Genomic DNA, 20,036 nt, shown 5'->3' with positions numbered 1-20,036 from the left:
TGCCATCAATTCTAAGTTTTGGGAAGTCACTGGGTAAGTTACCTACATTATTCTGTCCATTACTTACAACCTGGGGCAGTCCGTGATCTCTCAAGTGCAGGAAATTACAGAACGGCATTGGGATGCTTGCAATGAGTCTGCGCGGTTCTCTGGCCAGTTCAAGTCCTTCTGGGTCGTCTACGTAGTTTCGCACATGCGCGTTACTCATTTCTTCTTTGGTGGCGTCGTGGAAGGTTCTCTCCCTTTCAGCTCTCTCGATCCGCTCCTCCTCAGATGAGTCGGTCTCTGGCTCGGTTTTTGGGGTTCTGGTGGTGGTGACGGTTCTTTTCTTCTTTTTGTGTGCGTTGGTATTCGATTTTGTCTGTGGTGTAGGGCGAAATCGGCATGGCTCTCTGGGCTCGGGCGTCGTCGCTTTCGAAGTCAGGATGGGAGCGTGCAGGTCTTGAGTCGCCGGTTTGATTTCTTGCTTCTTCGTAGATGTCTTGGTAATTTTCAGTCTTGGCCCAAAAGCAGCAAAAAGCGTTTTCATTGCTGATTTTACTTGAGATTTTGTTAAATCGTCTTCACTTTCTGATTTTGGATCATCTGAAGAGTTTGAGACTTCTTTCTCACTTTCTTCGTCTGATAGTGTTTTTCGCGCCAGAAATTTTGAACTGAGCGTTTTGATTGGCTCTGCTCCATTCTCTTTTGAAGTTCGTTGAAACCAAGATGGCTGCCATTCAAAATTTCGCGCGGGATCACATCTTTTCTTTTTAACAACTATTTTCTCAGTAGTCATCTCACTTACGATTTTTTGATCTTTGGGTTTTTCTTTAATGACGTTTTTCTCTCTCGCTGCTCCGCTGTTCTTCAGCATCTCCTGGAGGTCCGCGATGAGACTTTCATCATTCTTTTGGCTTTTTAGTATCTTTAATATCTCTGACCTGAGTTCGTTATTTTCTATTTCGATTTCTTTCTGGTCATTATTTTCACTCATTAGTTCTTCTTCTTCAGTGGTGTATTCTTCGGATTCTCTCGAAATCGCATTGGTGGATTCGTTGATCATCTCTTGATCAGTTTCTATTTCTTTGCTGTAGGCCCTGGTGTTGGGCCTATCTTTCTTGGACATTTTTAATTACTTATTGAGTCAATTAACCATCCTCTGCTACCAGCTTGTTGCAATATTTTCAGGATCAGACTCAATAAAGATAATAGGAGTTAAAGCTTTAAATATATTTCTTTTTAATTATGATAGGCATTCTATATTCACTGAATATTCAAGGTAGAAGCGACGAGAATGGTGAGGGTGGCTCCTTATATATACAAGGGGTGGAGCTAGGAATGGGAGTGGTAAGTTATGAATACATTAAAGTCCAAAGAATAAGTTAACCTCTGATGTTCCATATATACATTATTTACACATTGGAGAATAAGGCATTTACATCTGACATGAATGAATTCATCCAGCATATCAACACAGATTGCTCACTGAAATAAAATTTAGCCATCTCTGCATTTCACACTGCTGCAAAAGTAACTTTCTCTTTTACAAAACATTCCTCAAAATTTGCGGATGTTGTTATGGTTGGTCGCGCAGTCAGCAAGATGTTGAGACTGGATTTGGCAGTTTTGTCCACCTCTCACCTCCTTCCCAAGGACTCGCGATAGGTAGATATTGTTGTATAATATTAAAGGCATTGTTGCAGGATGTAAGCTGTTGAAGTAAAACTGCCTTTTTTGCAATTGACGGGCAGTGATTTTTGGTGCTCCAGTTGGTCTGCGGTTGTACCTGAGTCCCTGTTGGTATTGGTATTATCTTTGCTTTCTTTTGCCACAGTAGTTCTACTTCTTTTTGCAGGTCTTTATATTTCATGATTTTCTTCAGTTGTTTCTCTTCTATCCTACTGTCTCCAGAAAAAGAATTCCTGAGTTGCTCTCTGTACTGAGTAATGAATGGGAGACATAGAACTCATTTGTATGCTGAAGGAGGGCAGGGAGAACACCATATCAGTTTTTATATTTGCTGAAGTCATTAAGCCATCAAGAAAAATTGCTCCCATGTCATCATCATTCTGGAAACCTAAAATGGCACATTCACCTGCGTACCTTACATAACAGCCCTCGTTTTTCAGTCATTATAGTGATTATTACAAAGCAAAATTTCAAACCCTCAGTTTTTAATCATACCATATTCTTAACTCTTGACATAGCTGTAGTATTCATTCAATAAATATTGAATGAATTACATTTTCCAATCAGAGCATGTGAATTCAAGAAAGGCCCCCCGCTTTTAAGGAAGGTGGAGAAGACCTGAATTAAAACCACCAAATCAGGTACAGTAGTCAGAAATTCAAGTCTTCTAATTCCCTATATTTCTGGAAAGAAGGCAACATTGGCCAAAGTAAGCAATCAAATAGTTGGAAATCAAAGCAAATACTGTATTCCTTGAAGAATTTTATTTTATTTTTTTTAAAAAACAACAAGGGTCAGAATTGGGATTACGGAAAAAGAACATCACAACAGTCAGTAAAGAAATATAGCATGAATACTTGCCTGTGTTCTAAATAACATGAAATTAAACCCTTGAATAAATGCCCCCCCCCCATATTTTGGTTTGTTGGAGTTCTCCGTTTTCACTGCATGAAATAATTGTTTCACTTCTCTTTCCTGTTATATACCTATCTTTCCCAAAGTTGGTTGTACTTGGAACCAAGTTTACTGAATGAGAACACTTGTGCCAGGTTTATGACAATGGGGGCAGGAAGGAGGGGGAGGGGGGAAAGGAGAGGGAGAGAGGGGCCTTTCTTTCATGTTGAGACAGACTTTGCTTATGCCTCATTCCTATTCTCCAACTTTGATATACCCCATTTATCTTCACCAGGGCATTGATCAGTCATTGGCGCCATTCAGGAATTTATATTAAGTGTCAAACTAAGTTTATATCAAGACAAATGAAGGTGTTCTATGAAGGTCATTTCAGAGAGATGCAAAATTCTTCTCAGCCTCAAACTGCCCAGGCCAAGGATTGAACATCCAACAAAAAAAACTGTCATTAAGGGCAGTATCATACAGGAAGAACTTTATCAATGCTATATTTTAAAATCTCATCCTGAATTATCCTATCCTTCTGTTTTTCTACCCTCAGTGTTGGTATTATCGATTAGGTACAATAGTCTAGAGAGATTCAGGTTGGAGTTAGTGGTTAAGACATTTTTTTTTTAATTTGATTTATATGCCACCCTTCTCCGGAGACTCAGGGCGGCTTACAGTGCGTTAAGCAATAGCCTTCATACTTTTGTATATTTTATACAAAGTCAGCTTATTGCCCCCACAAACTGGGTCCTCAGTTTACCTACCTTAGAAAGGATGGAAGGCTGAGTCAACCTTGAGCCTGGCAAGATTCGAACTTACTTTAATTGCAGACAGCTGGTGTTAAATTGCAGTGCCTTGTCTGCAGGCTCCATTGGGATAGAAACCCGAGGTCTGTGAATTCTAGTCCTTCCTTAGGCATAAAAGATGGCTAGGTAACCTTGGTCCAGTCACTCTCCTAGGAAAAAGGCAATGGCAAACCACTCAGAAAATTTTGTCAAGCAAACTTCAGGATGCAAAGACTAGGAAGTCATCAGGCGAACACACACACACATAAACACACACACACACAAGGCTAGAGCCTACAAAACATTTGGGTCCTGTGAAAATGGAAAGTCTGTGTGTTGGTGTGTGTGTGTGATACACACACACACACACACACACACACACACACCCTTTTGGAGTTACTTTGCCTCAGAAATGAACACTGGTGATTTTACTGCATTGGGAAATTTTGCTGTAAGCCCGTCTATGGTGATGGTAGACTAGGATAAGAGAGTGGATAGCTCTTATTAAATAGCCATGATTAATTTTACATTAGTAACTTTAAACACAATTTCAATCTTATAGAAGCTAGTGGGTCAAATCTACTCTGGTTGTCTCATTCACAGGGCCTGTATGTCTGGCAGTAATATTTAATCTTTTGTTTCAATAGCACTCTACAATTACATTATCCATTCTAAAATTCCATCTATATATAATTGGTGAAGATAACAGCAATTTCTAGCATTAGTCCCTGATTTTTTAAAAAAATCTCAGTGAAACAATACTTCCCTAGTCTAGGTTATAGTTTTCAATTTATTTTCCATTAGTAAGCAAAATGGTTTTATGGTATCTTTTGTTTTAGAGTCACATCTGGGCAAATGGCAATAGTAGTGCACTATAAAGGCGGTTTTTTTAAAAAAAGTGCAGATTTACCCTTGAACACCAAACCTGTCACTTTTTCGACATTCGTATAGACCCTTTGAGTTCCCTGCATCCTTTTGTCCAGCCCAAACAACAACCCTGCAGAATCTGTGTGCTTATTTGTAGCAAAGCAAACTCTCTGTATCCATGCAAAAGAGTCTGAACGGATGTGCAAAGTGTTTCCTAGTGTGAGGGGGAGGGAGTTTGGTGTAACTCAATACTTTAGAGGAAAAAAATCATGCCAGATGCAAACCATGTGCTAAAATGCTACAGTTTGCTGAGCTAAAGCCATCCCCCCTGCCATATCTCCAGCTGTTGAACTGTCCACTTGCTTACAAGGTCCCTTGTATTCCCACAGATTGATATACAAGCCAGATGCCAATATTCCCACATCATAGATGATTACAATCTATGCTTAGCTTCTATTCCCTGTACAGCTGTCACGACCACTGCTAGTGACAAACCAGACTGGAGGCCAGTTGTTAAATCAGGACAGCTTTAAAAGCTTGGGTTTAATATAACAAATATTATGTTTGTCTAACACAGCAAACAATTATCTGATGAAACCATAAATAAATATAAGAAACCCTTATATCAGACAATGTACACAAGAAGGCAAAGCACATCTTCTATTTTCTTTTCTCTTGAAGACTAGCGTGATGTAGTGGCTAGATCTTTCTCAAACTTTGAAGCCAGTGAATATATTTGGAATTTGGAGGAAAGGATGATTGTACTCTCATAAAGCAGCTTCTATGGGAAAGCTCACATATTCAGAAACTGGCTGCCATGGTACATAAGCAGCTTCCAAAAATCCTCCACTTATCCAAAACAACCCTGTAAGGATGCCACCCACTTAATTCTCCAGGATGTTCCTTTTTGTTCTTAGTTCCGAAGTCTTGTCCAACCCATCACAACCCCATGGACAACGTTTCTCCAGGTCTTCCTGTCCTCTACCATCCTTTGGAGTCCATTTAAGCTCACACCTACTGCTTCAGTGACTCCATCCAGCCACCTCATTCTCTGTCATCCCCTTTTTCTTTTGCCCTCAATCTTTCCCAGCATTAGGCTCTTCTCCAGTGAGTCCTTCCTTCTCATTAGGTGGCCAAAGTATTTGAGTTTCATCTTCAGGATCAGACCTTTTAAAGAACAGTCAGGGTTGATCTCCTCTAGAACTGACCGGTTCCTTACATCTTCCATATTTCTTGTTTTCTGCTCAGATTGAGCTTTTCAAACACCGGGCTGCAGCCAGCCATATTTTTTTTTTATTTTTTAAAAGAAGATTCATGAGCAAGAAGCTAGAAATATTTTTTTAGCCAGAAAGGTTATTTAGAAATTAACATCAGACTTTGAAGAATGCTAAACTAATAAACTACTTTATTTTTTAAATTTATACACGAAAAAGTCAAGGGAATCCGTCAGGCACCAAGGCCAAGAATACATTATTTAATGGGACAAAAGGGGAAAGCTTTGAGGACCACCTCCTATCCTGACTGTCCAGCCATGCAATCTGAGGGAAAAGGGGTGGCTGCTTTAAGGGACTGCAGAGAGGTATTATGTTTGTGCTCCTCTACATTTAAAAGCACTTTTTAGAGACTGAATCCAAACTGCTGCCCATCCTTACAAAACAGTATAACAGAGAGAAATAAGGACAGTGGTTGCTCGGCCAGAAGTTCAACACATCTGAAATTCCATGTGGGAGAAACTGCTAAGCTTTTGTCATTCAGATATGAAATGGACACATGGATTTTCTGCATTTTTTTTCTTTGCTATAGAGAACTTCTTCAGTTTTTCAGCCCTTTACGCATTTGTTTTTACTCATCTGATTAGATTTAGTAGTAGGTGCTTGCTTAGGGTGCCATTGATTAGAAAATGTCATCTTGCAGGATTCGGAAGAATAGGCCTTGCCTGTCACGGTGCTTGTAGAATACCATACCGCCTAGCCTGACCCTGCTAGCCTGACACAGGTAAGAAAAGTAGTTGACCCCATATTATTTTGATGCTGCATGGTTTCCTTGGCCCGTGTTATGTTTGTTGCTGTTGTAGTTTCTTGTATAGCTGCTGAGAGACACCTTATAGGAGAGATGAAATTTAAGAAATGAATAAATAAATTTTGTACTATTTTCAGTTTTTGTTAACTGCCCCTTCAGTTCATTCATGTGGAGCAAAATGGCCAACTATATACATCTATAGTTAATTGATCGATTGATTAATTAATGTTGGGTGTAACATCAGTTAAATCAGGTAGAGAGAGGGGAAAGAAATAACATCACTAAATCACACTGGAGGTCTTTTCAGTAGTCTTTTTAGCAAATTCTATTTAACAATTGTGCTAGTAGATAGAAAACAAATTATTCATACATTGCAGTGTGAAGTTCAGAAAAATAAAAGGCACCTAGATTTCACATAACTGCTGAGAAAGATACATTTGCTACACTTCTAATTGAGTATCTCAAGAAGCCCATAACTGAGCAAGTTTGCACTAGACAGATTGATACAAAAGCTTTAGCCATCATATTTTGTTTTCTGTTACAGTTTTTCTTTCATCTACCTTTTCCTTTCAATCTTTCTTTTTGAGATTGTTTGGCTAGTTTATTTATTTTATGATTATCTTTGTGAAGCCTCTATTTCTTTAACTATATTAAAGTTTCCCAACCTGATGCTTTCTAAACGTATTGGAGCAATTCTCAGACTTTTTAGTTGAGAGAAGTTCATTGGCTAGAAATTCTGTAAATTGTAATCTAATACATCAGATAGGCCCCAACTGGAAATGTTTAAATCAGATTATTGCAAGTGTCTCTGGGCTGCTTCTTGTACACTCCCATCATTCTAACTGTACAGTGTCAACCTTCTTTTAAAGTCCTCACATCAGAGTCCTGCATGCTATACATCTCCTGCAAGCTTTTAATGTCCACATGATCATTGATTTATTTAAATGTCACTTTCCAAGAATAGCTTCTAAAACTGGTCTCAATATGGCAAGCAATTAATGCCCAGTCTAGAAAACATTAGGAAAAGAAGGACTAATACCAATGAAAGGCCTAAATCAGTCTTTCCCATCCTAGACCCTTCCAACTAGATCCATTAATAAATATAATTTTAAAAATATGTATTTATTTTCTCATTGGGATAAAATTTCAGAGTTGTATAAACACTACTGTTTTGAAATTCTAGGAATAATCGTGTGAATACTAATGTGGCACTTTCATAGACTAGAAGATACTGAGTTTGCTTATTTATTTATTATTTAAATTTATTATATCCATTCAAGGCTAATGTACTCTGAGTGGCATATAAACCATCCCCCATCCATATATTCAGATTCATAAATTCAGATAAAACCTAAAATCTCACATACAACCAGATTAAAATAAATTTGTAAATGACACAAATCAAACAAAACAGGGACCCTAAACAAACAAACAAAAAATAACTCAGCAACAGGCCTGGGATCAAAGCCAGGTTTAAAGAGCTTCCGTAACCCCAGGAGAAAGAGCAGAGTCCTTATCTCTGGGGAAATACTGTTCCAGAGAGTGGGAGCCAAAACAGAAAAGGCACATTTCCTTGGGACCCACAAGGTGACAACATTTAATACAGGGAATCTAAAGCTTACCTACTCTGCTGGAATATGCTTGGTGTACAGAAATGATTGAAGACAATCGATTCCTCAGATATGCAGGCCCTTTACTAAATTGGAGAAGATTGGTTTAAATAACTGGGTGCGCATAAGTATTTGTATGTCATATTACAAATGCCTGGAAAGGAAGAGAAAAAGAAATGAAGAAAGTCTTTGTTAGGGAAGAATTGGATAAAACTGAGCAAGAAAACTATCAATTTATCATCCTGACGACCCGAACAGTTCAATGACTAACAGAGGATGACCCTCAAGTACTGATATGAACTAACTTCATCTTTTGATGAAAGATGAATAAAAGTGGAATTATATGAGTTGTCTTTTGCATATGCTGATGTTTTGATGTTTGATTGATGTTTGATTTTACTATCTTGAATTTGCCTAACAAAACCATGGCCACAATTGTAGATTACAATAGCATCTGTGCCCAGGAACATTTCCTTGTTCTTCTAAATATGTACTAAATAATTCTCAACTAACAACATAAGCTTTCACAAACTTTAGAAAGTTGACTACCACCTAACAAGAATCAATACTTTTAACTACAGCTCATCTAACATTAGATAGTATCATTGTGCCATATATTAAACAGGGACTCTAAACAAATTGCCGTCTTTAATTGCTGTCAAAAGCATACTGTTTGGGGTGAATGAGTTGTATTGTGAAACCTCTATTTCAGTGGTGAAATTCAAATTTTGTTACTACTGGTTCTGTGGGCGTGGCTTGGTGGGTGTGGTGTGGCTTGGTGGGCGTGGTAGGGGAAGGATACTGCAAAATCTCCATTCCCTCCCCACTCCTGGGGGAAGGATATTGCAAAATCTCCATTCCCACCCTACTCTGGGGCCAGCCAGAGGTGGTATTTGCCGGTTCTCTGAACTACACAAAATTTCCGCTACCGGTTCTCCATAACCTGTCAGAACCTGCTGGATTTCACCCCTGCTCTATTTGCCTGTATATTCTCATATTTATAAAACATTACCTAAAATATTGACCCAATTCAGCTCTTATGAAACTGGTCACATGCATCTACTGATATGCAGGATTCAAATTTTAGCTGAAAGTAGCTTATCATATCAAATAACAAATCCATCAAATTCTCACAACTATTAACATATGACACACGTTGTGTCCAAGTTTCATCGGGTCACCATGTACCCAAATGGTTGTGCCAAGAGAGCAGCAGTTAATTCAGTGCTTCAGTTCACTGGCACCAGTTTGCGAATGTTGAAGTTGTTTTTTCACGAATAGCATCCAGGGCTTTAAAAGGGGATAAAGTGAGAAATGAAGCATAAGGTGAATAATATGAATCATTATTTGTCGTGATGGATTTGTATTACCAGAATGGGTTCTCAATTCTGATTTGCAAGTGAATTTGAAAAGGAGAGTGTAATTGCTTATCAGTTTTCCTCTGGCTGACCATTATAGAAACAAGATGTTAAATGAAATAGACCCCTTTTTTTCTTATTTCACACACTATATTTTACCAAACAATAATATTTTTAAAACACTTCATGTGCAATTTACTAGTATAATTATTGTCATGCTATAGTTCAATACATTTTTATATGAGTGTCTTTTGTTTATCCAGAAATTCACACATTTCCTATAGCTATGTGTTTCCACTTACCCAGAATTGAATTTACCCATCAATAAAGCCTGAACAGAATGGATTTGTGGCAGTTACACATTATGGAATAACTCTTGATTTTATCAGGAAAAAAATAGAAGAAAGATGCCAAATTGGAAACTTGCAAGCTCTTTGTAACCTTGACCTGGTCTTACTCCTATTTGTCTCAAGACTGGGAATGTATTTTTATCCTACAAAGTGATAAGGAACCTAGTATCTCACATTTTTTCCTTTGATGTAAAGAAAGTTTGTAGAAAGTATGAGAAAACTCCCAGAATCTCACAGGAGCTTTTAAGATCTGTCTGGAAAAGCTACATGTTAGATATGAATGTCTAAATAGCTTTTCAACTGGTGTCCTTGGCTAGAGGCCACAGGACAGATTTCCCCATCAACATCGGCAGGCAGTCTCTGGTCTGAGCAACAACTTTCAACTTTTTTTCCCCATCCATAAACCTTGTCTTGCAAGCCTCCCACTCCGCAACATTCTTGTTAAGGTCACTTGTTCCTTGAATCTCATCTTTGCTGACTGGCAAGAAGTGAGACTGATTAGCTAGAAAATGAAAGTGTTTTTCAAGACTTTAAAACAAATACACAGTGATAGAGAAAAAGACAGTTCCAGGATCCAGACTACCTTCAGTCTCAAAAAAGCTCAATGGGTGACTTTAAAAACAACATTCGGTCTCAGTCCCATCTATCCCACAGAGCAGGGGTGAAATCCAGCAGGTTCTGACAGGTTCTGGAGAACCAGCAGTGGAAATCTTGAGTAGTTCGGAGAACCGGTAGCGGAAATTTTGAGTAGTTCGGAGAACCGGCAAATACTACCTCTGGCTGGCCCTAGAGTGGGGTGGAAATGGAGATTTTGCAATATTCTTCCCCTGGAGTGGGGTGGGAATGGAGATTTTGCAGTATCCTTCCCCTGCCATATCCACCAAGCTACACCCACCAAGCTACACCACACCCACCAAGCCACACCCACAGAACCGGTAGTAAAAAAATTTGGATTTCACCACTGCCACAGAGTATTTATTATGGGAATGAATAGGTAAGGGCATACTATGTAAGCACCTTGCAGGAAAAGTGATATATATATATTTTGCTGATATTCCATGGTTATCAATTTCTGGGCAATTTCACATGTGCAGATAAAGGTTTAAAAAAATATCTGCTACCTTTATTCTAATATTAGCATGCCATTAATGTTCAAAATTGCTTTAACCTGGTATTTACTTGATTTTGCTTCCATCCTAATGACTTAAATGTGCATTTGTATCAATATGCATAAGTGTAAAGCTGTGGTATTCCAAAGCCAACATACAAAGTGACATCTTTGCAGTCAGATTGAAATGGAATAGTGAGCAACTTTCATTACATCTATGATTGCCACTTAAAAAAAATGACAACTGATAAATATCTTTTTTTTTTTTTTAATTTGATTTATATGCCGCCCTTCTCCGGAGACTCAGGGCGGCTTACAATGCGTTAAGCAATAGCCTTCATTCTTTTGTATATTTTATACAAAGTCAGCTTATTGCCCCCACAAACTGGGTTCTCATTTAACCTACCTTAGAAAGGATGGAAGGCTGAGTCAACCTTGAGCCTTGGAGAGATTCGAACCAGCAGAAATTGCAGGCAGCTGTGTTAATAACAGGGTGCACTAAACCACTGTACTATCAAGGCTTTCAATATCATTTCTGGTTTACTTTATTTTGTTGTACAGAGTTGCAAATTTGAGGTGGTTAACAAATAGAGTAAATAATAATAGAAGAGCCAAGGCAAGCTGAATGTTAGCAACAACAATTTGCGATCTGCAAGCATGCACCAAAAGTTTAGTTGTCAAAATATCTTAAACATCAAAGGCATTAAACAAAATTTGCTTCATGTGTATTTTTACAAAAAAAAAAAAAAAAGCTTAAAAACAAGTATTTAAAAAGCACATAATGAACAGGAACATGAAAAAGGACTTTAGGTGCTGGTTTATTCAACAGCTGAAAATACCTTAATCATTTGAAAGATTTTCTGGCTAGGAAAAGCAACATTTTTACTACTATCAGAGATTTATTACAGTTGAAGGTTAGACTTTTCTAAAAATCTGTTTCCTTTTTAAAACCCCTTAATGATAAACATTTGTTTTCTAGAAATACAACAGCTTACAAAAGGCTGTATCCAGGGGTGGGTTCTACTTACTTTACTACCCGTTTGCAGTGGGGCCGCACACAAGCGCAGAAGCTTCTGCGCATGCGCAGAAGCGTTTGATGATGTCAGGGTTGGTGGGCGGAGCCTCCTGCCGGTTTTACTACCAGTTCTATAGAACCGGTGCGAACCGGGGGCAACCCACCACTGGCTGTATCAAAGATAGGGCCACTCTCTGAATATCTCAAACTGAATGTCTCTGGAAATTCTTAGTCATCCATGTCATGGTTGTCCCAAAGGTGCTTTTTCAAGAGGCAACCAGACTTTCTGGTTTTTTCTTTGAAGACATTTCGCTTCTTCATCCAAGGATGCCTCTTGAAAAAGCACCTGAGGGACATCTCAAACTTATATATGGCATAAGGCCTGGGTACTTGAGGGACTGTCTATCTCACATAACACCTGCCCAGCCGAATTAGACCCTGCAGGCATGCTCTCAGTTCAATTAAACAATGTCATCTATAAGGATCTCAGAAGTGTGCCTTCTCTGTATCAGCACCTATCCTCTGGAATGACATTCTCCCTGAGCTCCGGATGGCCCACACCAGGGTGGGTTCTACTTACCTTTACTACCGGTTTGCAACGGGAGCACTTGCACGTGCTTCTGCACATGCGCAGATCATCCATTATGACATCCAGGCAGGTGGGCGGAGCCTCCCACCAGTTTTACTACCGGTTTGCAAGAACCGGACAAAACCGGGAGCAACCCACCACTGGCCCACACCTTGTTGTGGTTTAGAAAAGCCACGCATGAAGACCTGCCTCATCCAGACCCTCGCTTCATTGCCATTTTTATCTTTATTTTTAATGTTTTGTTGATTTTTATTGTACAGTAATTTCCTTGTTTGATTTTTGTGAGCCTCCTAGTCATCGAGAGTCAGGCAGCATGTAAAGTTAATCAGTTATTATGTTAGTCACACAGTCAGCCAGACGTATAGACTGGATTTGGTACTTTTATCCACTTATTAAGTCATTCCCAAGGACCTGGGATAGGTATATATTGTTTGAGGGTATTAAAGGTGTTGCCGTAGGATGTAAGCTCTTCCAAGTAAAACTGTCTTTTGCAATTGGCCAATGGTGATTTTGTCAGTGTTGATGGTGTTCAACTGACACTCTACTGTAGAAGTTTTGGGATTACACCAGGGGTGAAATGCTTCCGGTTCGGACCGGATAGTGATGGAGGTGGGTGGTTCGGAGAATCGGTAGCAAAAATTCCTGCCCCCACATGCCCAGTTGAGCTGCGCGATCAGAGGCTTTTTTCTTTTAAATGGTTCTGATGATCCCAGCTGAGTTGCCTGATCAGCAGAGGGTTTTTAAAAAACACTCTGATGATCAGGCAACTCAGCTGGGATCATCAGAGCCTTTTGAAAGCATTTTTTTACAACGTCTTCACCGAGTCTACCCAGTCATATTACACCCCCCCCCTCCGCCCACCAAGCCATGCCCACAGAACCGGTAGTAACAAATTTTAGATTTCACCACTGGATTACACCCAAATTGCCTATTATTATTGGTTCTAGCTTTGCTTTTTTTTTTGACATCGATATTCTACTTCTATTTGCAGGTCTTTGTAATATATGATTTTCTCCAGGTCTCTCTCTTCTATTCTGCTGTCTCCAGGTACTGCAGAATTCACTATACAATTTTTTTTTGTCTTTTTTATCAACACTTGTTAAGTCCAGATGTTATGTAGCAGGTAATGTGTCTGTTTGAATTCTAAAGTCCCACAGTAATTTAGCTTTTCCATTTTCTATAATTTTATCTATCTTGTTGTCCCACCAGTTCTTGCTTGCAGGCAAGTGATATTTCTTGCAGATATTCTAGTGTACCATTGTTGCTACTTAGTCATGCTGTTGTTTGTAGTCAGTTGGTATGATCTTCTTGCAGCAGTTAACTAGGTAGTCTACTATTTCTTCAAGTTCTTTTCAAAGATGGCATATGCTGTCTGTTGCTCTCCTCTCAGTACTGGATTTTTATCCATTTGTTCTATATTTGTTCTATTATTAAATAATAATAATAATAATAATAATAATAATAATAATAATAATAATAATAATATGTACCATTTTCCCCAAAATAAGAAATCCCCCGATAATAAGCCCAATTGGGTTTTTGAGCGCATGGCAATATGGCCAAGCGCTTATTTCAGGGTTCAAGAAAATAAGACAGGGTCTTATTTTCGGGGAAACACTTATTTTTGGGGAAACACAGTATATATAGATATAGAATTTTTTTTAAAAAATATCTTAATATAAAATAAAGACAATAGGAAAATAAACTGGATAGCATTACCCTAATGGAACAGCATGAGAAACATTTTATTTAAGGTTTTGAGCTATTCCTGAAGATGTTGGGGAAAATATAAGAAGTAAGATTATTCGGGCCCTGATGCAATTACTAAATTGTAAGGAAGAAAGTCTCTGTTTTGAAATACATTAAATATACTTAAATTTTCTTTTGTGTGCATTTGTTAAGGCTTGATGTTGTACAGCCAGAATGAGTTCTTCTATTATTTCTTCAATTTTCCTGCTTTAAGCTAATGCCTGGTTTTGTTTTGTTGCTTTACCTGCTTTTTTTTTTTTATGTACTAACCATGTAATGCTTTTCCTTGCCATATCTTTTTTCTTTTCTTCATTTGGACTGTACTGTAGGCTAGTTTAGTCTGTCCAGTACTCAGTAAATCTTCCTGGTATACTTCTTCACTGCCCTTCAGATATTATTCCAATGCCTTTTTGTCTTCTTCAAATATCTGATGTACATTCCATGCCTACCTGTGTTCCTTGGCAAGTAGAGTCTGTCAACATCACTATGTGGATGAAAGGCATAATTCATTATCATTATTTTTCTGATCTTCCTATTCAGGACTTCTGTTCTACTTGAAACCAGTCCACTCTTCCAACTTTGTATTTAATGACTAGAACTGCCTAGGCGTTAATTGCCTTAGTGGTATTTCCATCACTGCGCTTGGAATTTAAGATGTTCTTCACTCTCATGATGTATTCACTTATAACCTTACTCTTGACACTGTGCTTGATGTTGTTGGCCTAGACATTTTCTCAACTTATCGAGGCTACTGTACAAACACAAAATACTATTGAGTGATAAAAGAGTTATAGTATTCAATATTTTTTAAAAAAATATTCATTATTCATTCAATTTATGTAACTGTCTACTTCAAATATATTATTCTGGGTAGCTAACAATTATTAAAATAAGATAAAAACAAATGATAGTAAGTAATAAATAACATATGCGGATATTAAAAGAAAAAATAATGAACCAATAACAATTATCACTAATATATATATGGATTCGATCACACATCCAGGGCCTCAAGCTCAGTATCAAAAATATTTTGGATCTCAAATCCCATTCTCAATGGAAATGAAAAATTCAGACTGTTCAGTTTTGTATAACCTTCCTCACACATTTTTGGGCTCAAATAACCTACTTTTAAATATATTATGTGAAAAGGTAGCTCTCTGGAAAAGGCTACAATGCTGGGAATGGGGGAAGGGAAGGGAAGAGAAGATGGGGATGATCAGCAATAAGGTCAATGGGCTCAGTTATGCTGGTAATGAGTGTATCATTAGAAGACTTGCAAGACTAGGTTAGGGACAGATTGTTATGTTATCTAGGTGGTTGCAAAGAGTTGAAACCAACCTGATGGCTTATAATCATTCAATCAAATTTCTGACAAACCACTGGCAAAAATTGGTCACCATTATAACCAGGCTGGCAGGGAGAGCCTGAGTATATCACCATGAAGTAAGAAAAGACATAACTAAAGTTGAAGAATAAAAATACAAAGCTGAGTAATATTTTGATCCCTCCTCTTATATTCCCAGAGGTTTTAGGCACCTATATGCCTTTTAAAATGCATAAAGCAGGATGGTGGGATGTGTGGATTAGGTTGCCCAGTGTTTATCATTGTGCCTAGTCCAATAATGTAACATGCACATGTGCACGCAAGCACACTTACACACATTTCTAAAATTGTTGGCCTTCTCATTCCAAACAGCTGTGAGGACACAAACAGGACAGTGTAGGGTTGCTTGTTCTCTGGTCTTCTACATAATCTATTTTAACAATTTTATTTTTAAATTTAACAATTTAACTATTTTTTAATTTTAACAAAATTTTGGGTAGGCACTGTACCTCAAAACACGGAGCTAGAGCAAACAAATATGCAGCCCAAGAAACAGCCGCTTTTCATTAAATGTAATTTGTGTTGCTAAATAATTAAAAATATTTAATTATTTCTCCCTTCTGTTACATTTAAAATTACTCATGGGGGTTAAAGTATAAGCACCTCTAGCTTTCAGTGAATGATTGCTCAGCAATATAAATTACAGACAGTTGGAAAAGCATCTTCTAAACTGTCAAAGCATATTGTCCATCGAGCACATTGTTACATTGTCAGCAGATCTTCGAAGAATTTCAGAAAAGGCCTTTCTACCTGTAGAAACTAAAAGCTGATTCTGGGACCCTGTAAAGAAAACATTGTTTGTTCTAATGGATCTTTTGTGGTTTCCTTTTCCCCAAAATATCCTTTCCCTCATTAAACTATATTCCAAGACACTGTGTCTAAGAACATCTACTGATAGCTTTGTGTTTCAGGACTAGTAGATGCCCTTAATAATGTTGATGATCATCACATAAAGCAGGGAGTAGAAGAAATGCAGCTGTATTCAGCTGTAGACATTAAATACAATACAGTAACTGATCTGTAGGGGGGGAAAAAAAGCATGCCTCAGTTGAGCATAATATCACAAAGATGGCTTAGAACCAGTGGTGGGTTGCCCCCCAGTTCGCGCCGGTTCTATGGGACCAGTAGTAAAACCGGTGGAAGGCTCTGCCCATCGACCCCAACATCATCAAAATGTGCGCAGCCCCGTTGCAAACCAGTAGTAAAGGTAAGTAGAACCCACCCCTGCTTAGAACCACTAGTGTATCAATGCTTATATGGGGCCTTGATCCAGATAACAGGGTGGTCCATGCGCAGAAGAGGTTTCTGTAAGACCAATCTGATCTGATTGTGCATATTATCACCCTCAGTAGACAGTATGCAGAAAAGTTTTAAATCCTCTTCCAATGCCTGGGTAATACAACATACATGCATAGGCTGTTGGTGGAGAGTCACCTACTAAAGCCAAAGAAGGTATATAGTTACCCTGCTCTGAATATTTTGAACTATGACTCATGTGGCCCATTAAATGACTATTAGTCATGCCTTTGAAAAAGATTTCGCTGAAGCATATTTGGCAAGTAGGAATGGGAGCTACACCAAGCATATCTGAATGTGCTGGCTCTTGCCTTATTCCAAAGAGCACCCAGGCATTCCAAGCTGGTATTCAAAGCAGTGTTTATCAACAGGTACATCTGACACATGTTGCTTTTCCAACTCTTTGGGCCCCAGCCAGCCTTTTATTTTTCTCACCACCATCCCTGCTTAGCAGTACAAACATAATGAATTTCTGTACACAGTCCAGTTCAAAAGTCCATGTTTACATCAAGGACATCATGTTAGTCTCAATAATTCATGACAACATGAGGTTTGAAAGAAAACAAAAAAAGCACTTAGGTCATTTTCAAGACTGTCAGATAATGCTATCGATTTATATCATGCCATAAACCATGAAATGACTTTTAAAAAAAGGGAAAGATTGCAAGCTGAGGAGATAAAATATAACAACCCGATCATCCTTTATATGGAACATAGTTTACAACATCAAGCCTCAAAGATAGTTAACTATTTAACTTTATCCTGATTTCACATCAGGAATGTGTTTAACTCTCTGGCAGACAGACATTAATCCTAAAACAAACTCTTTTGTTTCATTTGCAACTATATGCCCCAGTTCCAGGGATGGGTTCTACTTACCTTTACTACCAGTTCGCAGCGGGGCTGCGCATGCACAAAAGCGTTTCGGTGATGTCGGGGTCAGTGGGCGGAGCCTCCTGCCGGTTTTACTACCAGTTCTATAGAACCGGTGTGAACCGGGGGCAACCCACCACTGCCCAGTTCATTTCTATGCTTCTTTTGGTCTTTCTACCTTCTCCATCCTCTTAACACTGGAGAGTTTCCAAGGGTTTACCCAGGTATTCAGTACAAAGCATTTTTGCTGCACTATTCTTCTTTTCCTCCCAGTTCTGGGAAAATAAAAAGACAATATCAAGTTAAAGCAAAATACTCTAGCTTTAAATTTCTAAGCATCCTAAGACTAGAGCATCTTAGGAATATATATAAACATACACATGCACATATACATATACACATAATATGTACGTATGTATATTTGCATGTGTATTGTGTGTGCGCGCGCACACGCACGCCACACATATACACCATCTACATTGTTGAGATGGAATCACATTAATAGATAGCATAATTTTGTCTTAAAGAGAACCATAGCATATTTATTTTACAACTCTATTTGCTATAGGCAGTAGATCTTCTTAGTTAAATTCCATTCTGGCCATTCATAAAATTGTGGTTTTTATGCAATTCCTTATTGCATAGATCAGAAAGATACCTTATTTGCACATGCACAGTACAAACTGCAAGGAGTCAATAAAAGATGAACAAAGACTTTGCCCAGAGCAAAGGCATCCGTTCCAGAGCTAGCCTCAGGGACAAACAAATGGCAATAGGCATGGTGAAGTCACAATGCAAACCCTACTCCTTGGTACTTGGGTTGGGTCCCAGTATTGGACCCAAGTACATAAGCCAGAGGATTTATGTCATTAAGTCTTAAAACATAGTTTGTCACTCCCTCCCTTGCCTGCCTCTCCCCACCCCACCCCAGGATAGCTATAGGCACAGCACATTAGGACAAAGAAAAACAAAAATCTATATTTGGAATAGGAAACCAGCCAAGAAGCATTACAGGTATTCTAATGGAGGATAGGGAAAGAGCAGGCAAACAGAATAGATGCTTTGCTTTTGTTTTTTACTGATAAGTAAGAACATATGACAGATGCCTATGTCAAAGCTGGGTTTTTTTGGAGGAAGATCAGATGAACAGAAACAAACAGAATTGATAAGAAATTAAGTTATAAAGCAAACCGACATGCTAAAACTAAAGTAATTCTTAGGTCAAAAGAGTATCCTTAAAGATACTCTTAAGATCTTGAATACAAAATTGTTAATCCTTTCTCCAAAATATGTAACTTTTCTTAAAATCATCATTTGCTCCCAAGGACTGAAAAATAACCAATATAACTTTTTTTTTTTTTAAAGAAAAGGGGAGAGCGAACAAGGGGCAATGACGGCATTGTTGTGTGCTGATCCTTAACTAAGACCTAAGGCGGAGTCCATAACAAGCATGAATTTGTCAGAATAAAGTGTGAATCCTGTTTATGAGCACGAAGACGGAAGCATAAACCTACTCTGAAATCATTTTACTATATTTGTTCTAGTTTGTGGATTAAATGCCCAGTTTACGCCAAGTATTCTTCCTGCTCCCCCTTGGCATAAATTGGGCATTTAATCCACAAACTAGAACAAATATACCCGATGATCTTTAGCTAATCTTCAAGAAATATATGAATATTTATTCTTAAGTAAGATTTGTGTTGTTGTAGTTTTAAAGGACCCGCTGGACACGTAAGAAGATAGCAAAGATCCCTTTCTCACTGACAAATAATTTCAACTTCATTTTGGCATATGAGCAAGAATCAAGACATAAATTCAAAGATATTTTTTTTTTTACCACATCTGCCTGGGTGACACTTTGGATATTTATTATCTTACTTTCATTCAAGTGAAAACATTTTCCCAATGTGCACTAATTTGGCATTTCATTTCATTTCATTCATTTATTAAATTTTTATACCGCCCCTCTCCCGAGGGACTCAGGGCGGTGAACAGCCAGGATTAAAAAAACATACAATATAAACATTAAAATACTTTAAAACATAATTAAATCTATATTGGCTTCCCCCAATTTAAAACCCCTTACCTATAAAATCAACCAATTAAAAATTTTAAGCCAGCCCGGCTTGCTGAAATAAAAAAGTCTTCAGAGCCTGGCGAAAGGTACAGAGGTCCGGGATCAGTCGTATCCCTGGGGGTAGCTCATTCCAGAGGGCGGGTGCCCCTACAGAGAAGGCTCTTTCCTTGGGGGCCGCCAGCCGACATTGCCTGACCGACTGCACCCTGAGGAGACCCTCTCTGTGGGAGCGTATTGGCCAGTGGGAAGGTGGTCTCGTAAATAACCGGGCCCTAAGCCGGGCATCTCAGATGAATTCAATTTGGGGTAAACCAACAACCCTTAAGAACAAGAATCTGCTGATCCAGATTTACATAAAGCAGTAAAACTATACAGTATTCAG

At 38.4% G+C, this 20,036-nt stretch overlaps 1 long non-coding RNA gene across 1 annotated transcript; it reads right to left on the bottom strand.

The window, feature by feature from the left end:
* Nucleotides 1-4,739: 4,739 nt before the first annotated feature.
* On the bottom strand, nt 4,740-17,852 carry LOC117657303 (uncharacterized). Its single transcript, XR_004589100.3, has 3 exons — nt 17,584-17,852; nt 7,865-8,006; nt 4,740-6,323 (listed from the first exon to the last, which is right to left on the bottom strand). It is a non-coding gene; the product is annotated as an uncharacterized LOC117657303 (long non-coding RNA).
* Nucleotides 17,853-20,036: the final 2,184 nt, after the last annotated feature.

This window comes from Pantherophis guttatus, chromosome 2 (assembly GCF_059756535.1).
Source record: "Pantherophis guttatus breed Tessera chromosome 2, ASM5975653v1, whole genome shotgun sequence".
Lineage (NCBI taxonomy): Eukaryota > Metazoa > Chordata > Lepidosauria > Squamata > Colubridae > Pantherophis > Pantherophis guttatus.
Note: the sequence above shows the minus strand (reverse complement) of the source record. Positions and strands in the feature narration are given on the sequence as shown.